This window comes from Struthio camelus, chromosome Z, assembly GCF_040807025.1.
Source record: "Struthio camelus isolate bStrCam1 chromosome Z, bStrCam1.hap1, whole genome shotgun sequence".
NCBI lineage: Eukaryota > Metazoa > Chordata > Aves > Struthioniformes > Struthionidae > Struthio > Struthio camelus.
The window spans coordinates 48,126,566-48,140,876 of record NC_090982.1 but is presented as its reverse complement, the minus strand read 5'-3'; the positions used below and the strand labels follow the sequence as shown (position 1 = coordinate 48,140,876).

The following is a 14,311-nucleotide window of genomic DNA, read 5'->3' as shown; positions in this document are numbered from 1 at the left end:
TAGTTCTGATTGTCTGAAATCTTTTTTTGACAACACAACTTTTTTTTCTTTAATAAGCTCGTAGAATTCTGATCTGAAACTATGAAGGAGAAAAAAGTAGGAAATGTAAACATCTGAACCCATTAAATTAAATATTACAAGTGTGGCATACTCTAAAATCAGTATACTAAATTAGAGAAATTACTGAATTCTAAAAATACTGTAATATAAGTGGATGTGACCTATGATGAAGAGCTGCTTCTGAATACAGAGTTAGCTTCCTTCAAATGTATTGTCAGCTTCCCTAAATTATTGATGACTTCCAAATTTGTGCATGACTGAATAAGAAAAGATTTTAAAAGGGAAAAGAATATAATTTTTCAGTGCAGACTCTTTGTATTTGTTGTTACAGTTGGTACTGCTTACCCTTGCGTGCTTTGTCGGAAATTCACCCTAATCTCCGTTAAAAGCAAACTAGTTATGTCCCACATCTCAGATTTAGCTGTGCCACCGCTGCAGATATAGTTCTGAAGGCTTGTGATTAGTGTAACGGATGCATGAGTTTGGATGATCAAAGTATGATATAAGAAATGTCTGAATACATTTTCATTTACTGTAAATCTCTCTCTATATATGCAAGATCATGTTATTGTACATATATTTGTCTGAATTATGCTCAGTGCTGCAGTCCTGTTACCAGAGATGTCAGTAATTGCAGTGCGTAGGAAATATATATTTTAATTTTGCTGTTTTATCAGTAATCAATAGACTGTATATCTTATTATATTAAATTAATATTTGTAGTGTTTAGGAAATATATATTTAATTATGGCTTTTTGCTGTTACATAAATAATAGAGTGTGATTATATTAAAGATGGTTATATGGAATATGGTTATATTAAATTAATATTTGTCACGTTAATGATAGACCTTAAAGTCCTGTTATCTTCTTTTAGAGGATGTGGTCATTTCTTTCTTCAACTGCCGCTTGAGTTTGTGATAAATAGGACAGATTTTGTTTGCTGTTGGGAATTTCCAGCCCCAATTAATTATGTTTACCATTTGTTACTGCTCGTTAAATATTAAATTATCAAGGCAGCTATTAATAAAACTGCAAAGCAAAGTTGTTGTTTAACTATGGTCATTTTGAGACTGATAATAACGATGAGTAATTCCCAGAGGTCAATTTAGTATAGAACATTAGATTCTGTTGTTTCTCAGTTTGGAATGACAAACTGAAGTTTCTACATATAAAATAAATATGAAGAAATAAAGTTCCTCTTTCTATGAATGACTTTTCTTTCTAAAAGGCAACTGTAACACTTCCTGTTGTTTAATTGAAATTTCCATTAGGTTTCATCTTATATCTAGTTAATACACAGATGATATATTATCTGAATAGCATCAGATGTAATCCCATTTGCTCAGCCAAAGGCAGTCCTTTATACTAATGTTTTAAAGTGTCTATTAAATGAAATGTTTTGATGAGGTTGATATTTTCACTTTACGATAAACTTTCCTTATTGTTGATTGTGTTTGAATGTCATTCTTTGTGTTCCCATAAAATGGAGAAAACCTCTCAATTATTTTCAACCTCTGAGATTTCTGTATGTCACTTTTCCTAGGATTATGATTTGAAATGTCACGAAGAGGTAAATTGTTTAGACATACTATTACAGAATTATTCTGTAGACTTATTTTAAAAAAATACAATATCCATATTGACAATGAAGTATTATAATAAGACTCTTTGGTGATAGAATGCACTAATAACTGGTAATGGAAGGGATGCTGAAAAGCATACTGTTTTTCAAAACAGCTTGAAATTTATAAGAGATTCCAAAGAGATTCTACTTTTTTGTGTTGGTACCCTTAATTCTTCAGTTAGATACTAGAGGTTAGATCTACCATTAGAAGAAAACTTCTTGATTCTAATCAAGTGTGACTGCTTTGGCAGTCTTATAGCTGGTTTCAGCAATGTTCATAACTGTGGTGTCACAACTAAAATAATTAGTTTTCAGATTTGCAAGTCATATACTATAAAAAATTCACAGATTTGAAGATACAACTTGTTATACTACCAGGTTAGTAACACAATGCCATGATACGATGTCCAAAGTAATATGAAATGTTAGAAGAAAATGTAGCATCTTTAGGAGGAAAATTTTGCGAGAAAATAAACCTAAAACCTCTCAAGTTCTGTTGCTTTCTGATAGTTCAGGACTTCTCTTTCTGACATTTCTTATCTTTCCATTTTCCCTACTACACTTCCAGGTTTTATTACATAATTGGTTAACGCATGAACGAGAAAATGTAATTTGCAAAACTCAGTATGATATTATTTGTTCTTGCTACAGCATAGGTAAAACAACTGTTTTAGTAGCAGGCTAGTATTTCTGGTCTTACACATTTGAGTGCTTAGCAGTTCCTGAAAATCTCAGATAAAGGTCTGGTCTTTCTGCCATGCTGAACTTGTGTTAGGATGCCCAGGTTCAGCAGAAGATCCAAAAGGATGACATGTAGTATGTGTTCAGAATACTGTATGATACTGTAGTACAACTGCCTGGGATGCACGTAGGTGTGATCTGTTCTTCTAGAAGAGTATTTTTTTAATTAGAGCACGATGGCTGTTCTTGTTGCATGTAAGAACAAATCAAATACAAGCCCTTGCATTAGAAAATCTAAAGTTCTGTAGACTTAACACAGTGGTGAGGAGTGAAGTTAAACATCAAAATTTCTTGTAGAAAGGGTAAGAGTTATAGTAAGAGATAAGAAGAAATACTTATTTAGCAAGACGATTCCTAAGAAATTTCAGGGGCGATTTAATTTTTTTCTTGTTTTAAAATAAGTATATTATGCTTATTTTTTGCCTTGGCAGATTTGAGTTGATGTATCTTTTTCTCATGAGAGCTTCCTGATACAGAAGATTCCCACTAAAGAAATGAGTAAGCTTTGCTAAAAATAAATAAGGTAAAAGGGATTGAAGAAGTATCAGCAAGTTTTTGTAGCCTCCCTCATTCTGTTTAATGAGTTGTAGCATTGTAGGGGTTTGGTATGGTATTATGTTAGGGTTATTTTTGTTAACTTCAATACCACTTTCTTGTTTATAAATATTAGGAATTTACAAATACTATTCAGGTAATTTCATCTGAGTAGCACCTTTTTAGAATAATATATCCACTCACTGCAATAATATAAAAATATTATGCAGCTAATGTTTGAGAAAGCTGTTATGGTGAATTTTACAGCTTTCCTATATGGTATAAGTAATACTCTGTGTTCTTATAGCCCTATTACAGTGGAGAGTAGTGGAGTAAATGTCATTATTTTGTATGGTGAATGTCAAAAGTTTAGTGGCATCTACTAGTTAGATAAAAAACAAGCCTGAAGTTCACAGAATGTGAATTTCTGTTGTGTTATAAAAGAACAATAAAAACACGTACTTTGGAATTATTGTCATAGGACACACGCAAGAGCAACTTGCAAGAGCAACTACAGAAAAGAAAATGTTAAACTCTTGATGTGTAAAACATATTAAGTATGCCAGTATCATCTAGACTGTTTAAATAATTTTTACCTCAGACTTCATTTTAATTCCATGGGATTCAGTTTTAGCAATTCCCTGTACTCTTAGCTTTCATCACTTTCAACAGGAATTTTAGTTTCTCTGTGCTTACCATTACTTTTTTAAGAAGTAGAACATGAAGTTACGTTATGTTATTAGAGTTGTTCTTCCAGATTTTGCTAGTTTGTGCAGATTGGTTTCTTTGAGTAAGAAAAGACATGATTTGCAAATTATTTTGAAATTTCCTAATTTCTTCCAGTGAGAATAATGCACCCTAGTATTGAACAATTTAAACATTTACATACTATTTCAGGAATAGCTCCTTTATCCACTTTCTCATCTAATCCACTCCTATTTCTTAAACAGTACTTTTGAACAGATTTAAAAGTGAAGTCTGGAGAACATTGTAACTGTAATAATAATAATGGGGAGGAAATGGTGAGGTGTAAATCTAAAAGTATCAAGAGATATCATTAGAAAGGGAAATCATTATTCAACTGAGGGTCCTAACCTCCCACTGCAGTTGAATACTAAATGAAAAGCTCAGACTTTTTACAGCCAGATGAACTTTCATTCCATGAAATAGAAGTGAATTAATTTGCTTTTAATATTGACTGTCTGGTCGTATTTAAAGTAAAATAGTGGTTTGCTTGTCATCTTTGTAGCAAGATTTTTGCTATTAAATTGTACTGAAAAATGAACTGATTCCACAGACCAAAGTCTAATTGCAGGAGACATAGCAAAATTGGTGCTCTGTGTGTACATAAGTGCATTAAATGCAACTTGCCATGCTGAAAAAAAAAACCCAAACCATTGAATTCAACTGGAAAAGAAGTAGGTCCTTAGATTGTAAGAATTGCTTTTGCTATACTTCAGATACATTTTATTACAAGTTGTTATAGTCATTGCCATGAAGTTACGATTGCAGATCTTATTCTTACCTGTTTACTGTATTTTAGAGTTCCAACTTTCATATTAAATCTGTTTGGAAAGCGGAGAGGCCCTCTTGTATATGCCATCAGATGCCAGTGTTTCACAGCCAGGAAATGTAAAAAAATATACCATTCTCAATGATTAGACCAGTGGTGGCTTTTTCACAGTTTTTAAACTATGTTTTTGATGTTTGTACTCAAAAGAAAAATAGACTGCAGGGTTTTCATTTTTGCAGGTAAAGGAGGCATTGACAAATGGCCAATTTGATCATAGGACAAGACAAAAACATAAGTAGTTGGACTGGGGGGCGGGGGGAAGCAGGGCAGTCAACTAATTACCAGGTAGGTCACCTCAGAAATGAGATCCAAAATTCTCTGACCGTAGATCATTGACCAAAAGGTAAGTACGAGCATCAGTATTTCTGAAGCAAAGCCAAATCATGCTGTACACTTGCATGTACACTTACTTTTCTTTTGGGTATGAAGCTTTTCCTGCTTTTCTCTTATAATAGAAAATTCTAGTCAGTGGTACTAGAAAAGGAAATACGTATTGCAGTGAAATTTAATGATGTAGTTCAGTATTTTAGTGGCTTCCTGATACTGATTCTTGACAGTCTAAAGAGGAGTGCACCCCAGTTGTTTCAGACAGGAGACTACTTCAATTTTAATTGAAAATTCTTAAGCCAATTGTCAGTGCCAATGAATAATAAATTTCTATTTTGCTTTTTTGAGGAAAATAAGCACATTTCCCTTTTCTGATTTTACAGACATGTGCATGCACACACACATACACACTTTTTAATATGCGTACTAGGTTATAGCTGTTTTGTAGGTTTGACAAAAATCTCTCCACATTTTTTTTTTCAGAAAATACCAATGATTGTATACCTTACTGTCGTGTAGATGTTCCCTGTGCCCGTGGAGGTTTTTCAGAAGAACCTCAGAGCTTTACGATGCTGTGGTTTTATCACTGAAGTATTACATTTGGTGTAGGTGTGTGGCTCTGTGAAAAACAGGAAAACATAGGAAAAATGTAAAATGAGTTTTAGTGTTCCCCCTTGAAAAAGTTAAGTTCATCCAGCTGGAAAACATTAGGAGTGACTGTTTTAAAGCGTATATTACTTCTTCATAATCACAGATGGTATATAGTTCTACATATCAAATAACTAAGGAAATATATTTGCTCAACTTATTGTTGATCTTAGAGTGTCAAGACATTTTTCTCATAAAGCAGAGAGAAACTTAGGTAAGGTTATTTATCTTCAGCTCAGTTCAAAGGTAGAGGTAGTTCCAATAGATATTGCTCATAAGAAGATTCTGAACAAATGTGAGCAAATGTATCCATCTGAAATTGAATTCTGTTGGATCGTAAATCCTAAAGGAGTCACAGTTCTTTGATATAATAAAATAAAATAAACAATAAGGTCAGGACACATTTTCTTTCATTTGTGCCATTTCCCTGCAGTTTTCAGCCTCCTTCTATCTTCTCTGGCAGAATTACAGTGTGAGGACATTTTTATGAAACATTTTTTGTATCAGTGTGAGTATTGATTGAAAGAGAGGCTTGCTCTTTGTCAAAGGATATTTCAAAATCCCCTATGCAAGGCTTCAGTCAGTGAAGAAAGCCTTATTGGCATGTTAACTGATCTGGAAGCTTGAGAGAGATCATGCAGGTACATGGAGCTGCAAGAATGGTTGAATCAATGTTACAGTATTTTATTGTTCAGATATTCAAGTTGAGTCACTCAAGCCTGACAGAAAAAGATCAGAAACCTTTACATGGCAAAGCTGGATGTCAGATACTTCATCAGATCTCCTGGGTTCTGGGAAGTAAAAATAAATCAGTGAAATTATTTCACGGGCCAACCAGGCTGTACTTCTGAGAAACTACGTAGGGATTAAGAGGGCAGATTAAATAAAGATATTTGATCAGAAAGGCTTGCTGCTTTTAGAGTAACTTCTGGACAGGATTTTGGAGTATGATGAGTAAGCTTATGCATGCGTAAACTGAGAGTTTTTAAACTTTTCTGCTATGACTAGCACTTCTTAATGGTTAAGCTAGGTGGCTACAAACATCTCCGTTCCCATTTAATAATGAGTGAACTGACTGTCCTTCCTGTCTTAGGTAACACAGAGCTTCCTGACTCCTCTTTCCCTGGCGGGAAGCCCACCCTTCCTTGCTACTACGGCTTGTGCAGATCACCTTCTCCCACACCAGCCTGCTTCTCCTCCTTGGGAGGGCCTGGGTGGAATCAGCAACCCCAGCTCCCTCATTTTTCTTTTACTGGGACCACATCTGCTCCTGTTTGTATTTCTAGTAATCTGTATGGTGGTAACTGCTTACATGAAATACTAGTAGTAGATAAGAGTTTCATATCTTTCTAGCTGAAATAATCAGGGATTTTCCTGTGCCTGAACAGAAAGTCTGAGTTTTACGAACACAGATGGCAAAACTGAGATGACAGGCTCTCTCATGCTGGAATTTTCTGATTTTGGTCGAATTCAAGTGTGAAATAGTGTTACTGTGATTATAGATACACTTACTTGCCTTGGTTATTTATTAATGTGTTTAAATTTTCTACTATTTGTTTAACTTCTCAGTGTTTATCATTATTTTCTATAAGACAACTGTACTTGTAGTAAATTGAAATTAACTGTTTATATGTTTGTAAGTAAATAGCTGGCTTTCCTATCACAAGACAGCACAAGACAGCTTCAAAGAGAGTCAGATAGAGGGAGCTCTCAGAAAAATTTAAAAGTGATGGAAGTTTTTTCTGTGCAAAATATAAGGACATATGTTTCATCATTAAACGTATGGTTGTTCTTTTTTTAATTAGGAAGTAGCTATTATCTTGAAGTGCTTCATCTTCCTTTTGGGGAGTCTTTTATAGCAACTGATTTAGTGCCTGCTAATCATTCAGATTTGACAGCCAGCATTTTGCTAAGATTAAAGATTTAATCTATTCTTTAAATCCACATAGTTCACCTCTACTGGTGCTTTGACCTCTTGCAGAAGATGTTGTCCAAGATTGGACCTGGAAGGTAGGGCAGTTGCCAGGCACAGTGATTCAACTCAAAAATGAGGAGGAGCAGAAATAATGTGGAGTCTTCTATGAGCAATGATGGCAGGGCACTGATGTGGCACTGATGGGCAGCTGCTCTCTGCATGGGATAGGGGCAAAGACAAAATGGTGCTCCCTGGAGAAACCTGCAGTTGAGAAAGCCAAAGTTTGTACGGTAGCTTTGCTTCACCCAGTTCAGGACCATGTTTGGCATGGGACACCAGACTACATCTAAGCATAAGTAATCCCATCTTGCTGCACATAATGGAAATCTGAGGAGCCTTAGCACCAGCTACTTCAGTCTATCTGCTTTTCATGCAGAGTTATTTGCTAGTGTAGACATAACATATCGGAAACATACTGGAAAATTCAGATCCACTTCTGCTAAGTTACTACTTGCAGCTACTGAAATATATATATTTTTTTAAAAGTGCAAATATTGTTCAGTTATTTGCCCTAAGATTCTGGGCTTTATGCACAACTTTCATTTCACTGAGCAATTGTATACTTCTTTTATAGTCCCATATGCATATTCATGAGAAATTCATTTCATATCTAACATATTGTATTATTCATATCCTCTTTTACGAAGATAGCATGAAGAGTTGCAATTGGTATTCATGTTCTAGAAATAAACAGATGAAAAGAAAAATTGTATCAGTCTCTAAGGTAGCAGTGAGGCACACTGAGCAGAATAGTACATGCAGCTCTAGATACTGATGTTAAAAAGTGGGAAATAAACTGGTAAATCAGAAAAAAGCAAAAATGTAGGCAAAATTCATATTCTAGGAAAGCTGAATGATAAAAATGCAAAGGAGAAAAAGTACTTGTTTTAAATAATCCAATAAGTGTGACAAACTGCATTGTGATTCAAACTAAGAAAGGAAAAATAGTCCTATTACTAGGCAATCTAATAGAAAAATTTTGAAAACAGGAACTGAAAATTCTATCACTTATGTGTTTGTGTATGTATTTATTTGTATATATATAAAAATGTCTGTGTGTGTGCAAAGCAAACTTTAGCCAAGTTATATAACACTGGCGTTTAGATTTGAAGAATATCTCTCTCTTCTTACGATACTAGTTGCCATGGTTGCTTCCCATGAATACTAACTACGTACCATGAAAGGAATTTGGTATATTTATTCTTTACTGGAAAAGGGGAATTTAGTTTGTCCTGTCACCAGGTAATTGCTTTGTTTTTGTAAATTCTCAAGCCCCACTTTTCTCTCCTGTGTCATATCAATTCATTTCCAGAGCAGGTTTGCAGAATGCTTTCCTCTCAAGAAATTATATGTTCTTAGAAAAGCTAAACAAAGTTGGAGAAAGTATAGTTAAATAAAACCATGGAGTTTTAAAGCAGTAGTTGAAATCCTGGTTTCATTTAGTTAGTTAACTTTAGTAGAGCAAGGATTTGAGGTTATGGATCATATTTATAGTAAACAGCTATTTAACCTACAAGTATTGAGTATTTTTAACAGTATACAAAGTACCTTTTTCCTTTGTTATTAATACAGGAAGATTTACCTCACAACTCCAGTTTCATTAGCTGTTTCATTATGTTCCAGCCTCACCACTTTCATACTTCCTTCTTTTTACTGAGTTGCACACTGGTTTCTACCTTGGGATTTGCTTTTATCTTTAAATCCAACTACTACGTCTAAGCAGTCAGACTTACATTTGATCTGCATTTCCAAATGACCCTTTCAGAACTTTAGTCCCGCAGAATTTGTGTCTATATTCTACTAACTAATGCCATGCATTTTACATTACAGCAGCCACAACTGCTGTTCACCCTTCTCTTCCCTAAATATTCCATATACTCAAGCGTAACCTTTTTCAGAGAAGGGAGAGGTCCAGGAGAGCAGGCAAACCTATTCATCAGTAACATGATTAAAAAAATGCAAGCAAGGCTAGAGGGTAAAATTTAAAAGTAGAAACAAACACAAGAAACCCATCTCCAAATTTGTTGAGACTGCATGGTTGCTGCATTTAGGAAAGGGTTCTGACATCAGTAGTAAGTGGAAGTGATCTCAGGCTCTCCAACTGGAAAAAAAAAAACAAAACTGGAATTACAATTTTTAAATAGTAGGGAAGAAAAGATAATTAAAATAGTACAAGGTATGTCATGGAAATGAGGTCTTAGTCTTCCAAGAGTTGTCAGTTTGACAAATGCTCAGTTTCTGTAGTGAGAGCCATCTATAAGAAAATGAAAGTGCCTCATGTAGGCATATAAAACTATAGGGTCAATTGAACGCTCTAAATTTATCACTTACCAATTCATTACAGAGTAAAAGCTCAATTTTACGTGAGGAAAAAAAGTAAATAAGAAGCATTTTAAGTGAGCGTACTATCATTTTCTACCTTGTTATATGTAATAGTCTAAAATGAATCTCTGGTCCCTATTAAACTTGCTGTTGAAAAACCTGAACTTTAATGCTTTTTTTACTGGTGAGATTCCATAAATGGCATGTATTTCCTGGCAGCAAAGTTGCCAACATCAGCACAGTGTTTTGAATGGTGAGAATGAATCTGGGTAGAGATGCAGTGGATACAGACTTTGATGCAGTTGATATAGGCAATGTGATTAAAAAATTCTGACCTCTCACTTTGTAGGTGCTTACATGTACCCCATTGGCAACATCTACAGTACTTTTTTGTATACATGAGCAGTTTGTTTCACTACTGCTAAACTGAAGTTGTTTTTGCCTACTGTTAAGCTTATTTTAAAGGCTTTCAAAAATGGTCACTCTCCATTTATCATTTAATTTACAGGTAGCAGTCATTTATCTGATTTAATTTATAATGCAATACCAAAATTTAATCATAAATTTGCCTATGCCAATTTCTGTACATTCTACTTTAAACTGAAATAAAGGTATAGAAAAATAAATCTATAGGGTTATTTTGCTGTATGCTGCTGGGAGCTCATATTCCAAGTGATAAAAATTGTAATTCAGACTTTTATAAGATGCAGAGTGTGCATGCATGTGACCAGTTGAAAAGGTCATCTTTTCATTCAGAAAACAAGTGCTTCTTGGGGTCATCCCTGCTTTTACTGCTGCCTGGTTGTTATTACTATAATCATATAGTTGAGGCTCTGAGACCATTAAAATGCTTATTTTTAATTCATAAAACATTGTATTAGCTTATTTAGTCCATCTCTTTGAAACTGGACATTGTTTTCTACAACTATATAACTGGTTTTATGTTTTTTAAGTAAGTGGATTAAGAAAACAGAAATTCTCCATTTCCCTAGGCAGCTTTCTCACAGTCTAGTAGATAATCAGCTTTTATTTTCCTATGCTCAATTTCCTTCCATTACTTCTATTTATACATAATCCCATCAGGTCCATAATTATTTTGTTTCTCTTTTGGATTCCTTTTCTTTCAACATGATTGCTGGGAAGTATTTACATTTTACTTAATTTTGACTTAATTTTTCACAACTTACTCATTTCTGTTTTACAGGGTAAGTCTAATTTTGTTATTTCCAACAGACATTGCTCCCTTCTTTCATTCTTTCATTCCTTTTATTTATTTTTTGCCCTTAACTGGCATTTGCAACAGCTCCTAGTTGGATATCATCTAGAAATTTAATTAAATTGCTAATTAACTTCCTCCAGATCATTAGTAAAGCTACTAAATGAAAACAGGCACCTTACACTTCAGTACATTGTCATTTATTTAAGCACTTTCTCTGATCTTTCAGGCAATTTTCAAAACATATAATAGTCCCCATAATGATGTTCTTTATGCAGTAAGATTTTAGGAGGTTAGCAAATGCTTAGCTAAGCTTTGGGTTATCTGTTGTATTACCTTTGCCCATAGCAACTGCTAAAATAGATGTAAATTTTAAAATAGCAAAGAGGGTCCTGTATATCTACAGTGCAGTTCTGGAATGCTATTTGTGTGGAAATACTTTGTAATATTAGCCAGGTACACTAAGCCCTCAACTTTGTTATAGTTTTCTGATGGTTGATGACATTCCCGTCTTTAGACTGAGCCTAAGGAAGGCTTTCCTGCACCTGTGACAAGCTTTTGAGTCCCCAGAGGCCAGGGGGGCAATGCAAATCCGCAGGCAACCGGCATTATACACCAATGAGCATGCTTCAGCAGAGACAGGTAACACCAGAGGCAGGGCAGCTTCGACTTACAAGTAGAGAAGTTTGGCTCTTCCAGGGGAAGGAGAGCCATGTAACAGATGGCTTCATGAAACAGTTTCTCCTATGAAATAGCAGAAAAACGATGGAAACTTCAGTCGGTGATGAACTTAGAGCCCTCAGTGTTACTAACTTGTAACACTTGACTTTTCCCAGCTTTAAAACCCTTCTGTGATGTCGGAGCCTGCACGTGAGCTTTCCCAGCTTCCAAAGGCCTTGGCCATCTCATCGCATCTGCTGCTGTTCTCACTCGTCATCAGCAGGCGATCTTGCACAATTATTGTCTCATGCTTCTTCCATATTTCCTACTTCAGGCACTGCACCAAATTGTCCCCATCCCATCACTTATTTCCTCTTGTGACTAAAAACACACAAAACCTTTTCTTTACCTTTAATATTTCAGTAGAAAGCCTACTGTAGATTTCTGGAAATAGCAACAGAAAATAGGGAAGAGATTCATTTTATTTCATTATGATAGAAAGGTGATCCTGAGAAACTTTTAATTTAAAGAAAGTAAATAGATATGGTCATTTTATTCCTTTCAGTATCTCTGTATAGTTCTCTGTAATTTACTAGCTTCATGAAATTACTTAAATATTCCCGATCAGCTAACTGCAAACCTTTCTTCATTATCCAGGACAGTTAGCAAACTATTTCTCATCTTCATTTTGATTCATCTTGGCTTTAGATTCTTTTCTGACAGTTACAAAAAATGATCTGTTACTGGAATAGCAAGGTATTTTAAGATGCTAGTAATCATTTGTTGACAATCATCTTTGATGTGTAGTGGAGAGATGTTGCCAGGTACAAATTACAAAATGTTTTTTCCTCTGATTAGCAAATTATAAATTAGATTTATATTATTGTATATCTTTGCTAGCCTAGCTAGCATGTCACCTGTGCCATCCATTTAAATTCTTCCCTTACTAAAAAAGAAAAACCAATAATGTAATAATTGCTTTACATCTTAGTTAATTCTTCTCTCCCTATTGATGTATTTTATGTCTTTCTCTTAAAAATTCAAGAGACATTTCTTTTTACTATTCTAGCTGCAAAACTTAGGACTACAATATTAACCCTTTTGTCTAGTGCTATTTAATTCTACTACTTCTCTGCGCTGCCTTTTCCTCCTAAGTTCTAATCACCTTAATTTATTTGGTTTCTCTCTTATTCCTTGTGTATTAAGTTTCACAGACATGCAGTCTGTTGTATCCTAATTACGCTGGAGTCTTCATGTCTTTGTACCCTGATGATTAGCTATTGTTTTTAAATAGAATTAAATAAAGTGAATTGGAATCTAGTGCCTATATAACACTGTATCTGTTAAGATGTGGACATTAGTCCAGATTCATCCGTTATTTTGAACCTCTCTACTGGTAGGAGCAGAAATAGATTAAAATGATATGAATGCATTCAGAGTTGACTTGAACTATTCCAGAATACAACATTGTTGGTGTTAGCTGTTGAAAGAATGGCAGTGGCTAAACTTGTTTTCTGTCTCAGCTGATCTGAACAGCTTTGATGAACTCTAGCTGTAAGTACTTAATTCTAACCTGGAAAGAGAGTCAGAATTTTAAAATATTTCCTTTTTCACTGAAACCTGAAAAGTCAGCAAATATTACTGCGTTCCTTGTTTTAAATTTTGTTTTATTCTAATGAAAAGGGTGAAAAAAACAGACTAATAACTTCTATACTCTTGAATTTCTTAATTCCTTGGGCACTTACAGTGTTTTTGTCTATTTCTCATGCTCTGCTTTCATAATTAGCATTAAACTGATTTTTTAAACTCCGTACTTTATTAATACATCATAATATGTACACTGGAATATGGCTTTGTTTAATCATCACAAAGTCAGTGCTAAAAATTCCTCTTTTTAGCTTTATATATTTTCTTTGAATTCAGCATGCAAGCTTTTCTATCACTGATGTATAATGTCCAAGTGAATATCTATTATCTTTGAGGTGGTCTACCTCTTCAGAGGCAATCAAGTTTGCAAACAAAGTTAAACCAGTATTTAATGCTCCTGTACAGAGACATCAGTGATATTCTGACAGTTTGCTACAGAACAGAATAAGCAAAAGATTCAGAACTTAATTAGAAGTTGTATCATCAGCTTTACCTGTGCAATTAAAATGAGAAGCTCTCCTTGTATAAAAGAGTAAGGACTGTAGCAAATTTCGTGTCATCACATAGACTGAATAACTCCCTGACTTGTTAGTACAAACAAATTAGTGCTCTGATGTTGTTCTTCTTGTTAGTTGCTTCTGTGAATGATAAAGCACATGTCATTTTTTCCATGAAGATGGTATTTGCCTTACTATTAGTAGTGCAAACTACTTGTATTACTGATCAAAAACTAGGGACTTCTGTGACTGATTGTGAATTATGTCCACTTTTCTTGAGCACAAAATATCAACTTATGTTTTAATCTGATTCCATCTTGGGCAATCACTTTTTGAACACTCTATTTCCCCTATAATTCTGATTTTTAATGAATATTAAAAAAACTATAGGTAGCATATGTTTATCCATTTTCATGCTTGTTATGTCCTGTAGTGTTATCTTTCAGACAGTACAAGAGCATAGGAACGGCTGCATTTCATTTTGG

General features: G+C 34.4%; 1 protein-coding gene across 3 annotated transcripts in view; it reads left to right on the top strand.

The window, feature by feature from the left end:
• FER (FER tyrosine kinase) overlaps positions 1 to 14,311 on the top strand; it is a 179,308-nt gene that overhangs the window by 150,586 nt on the left and 14,411 nt on the right. The window lies entirely within an intron of this gene.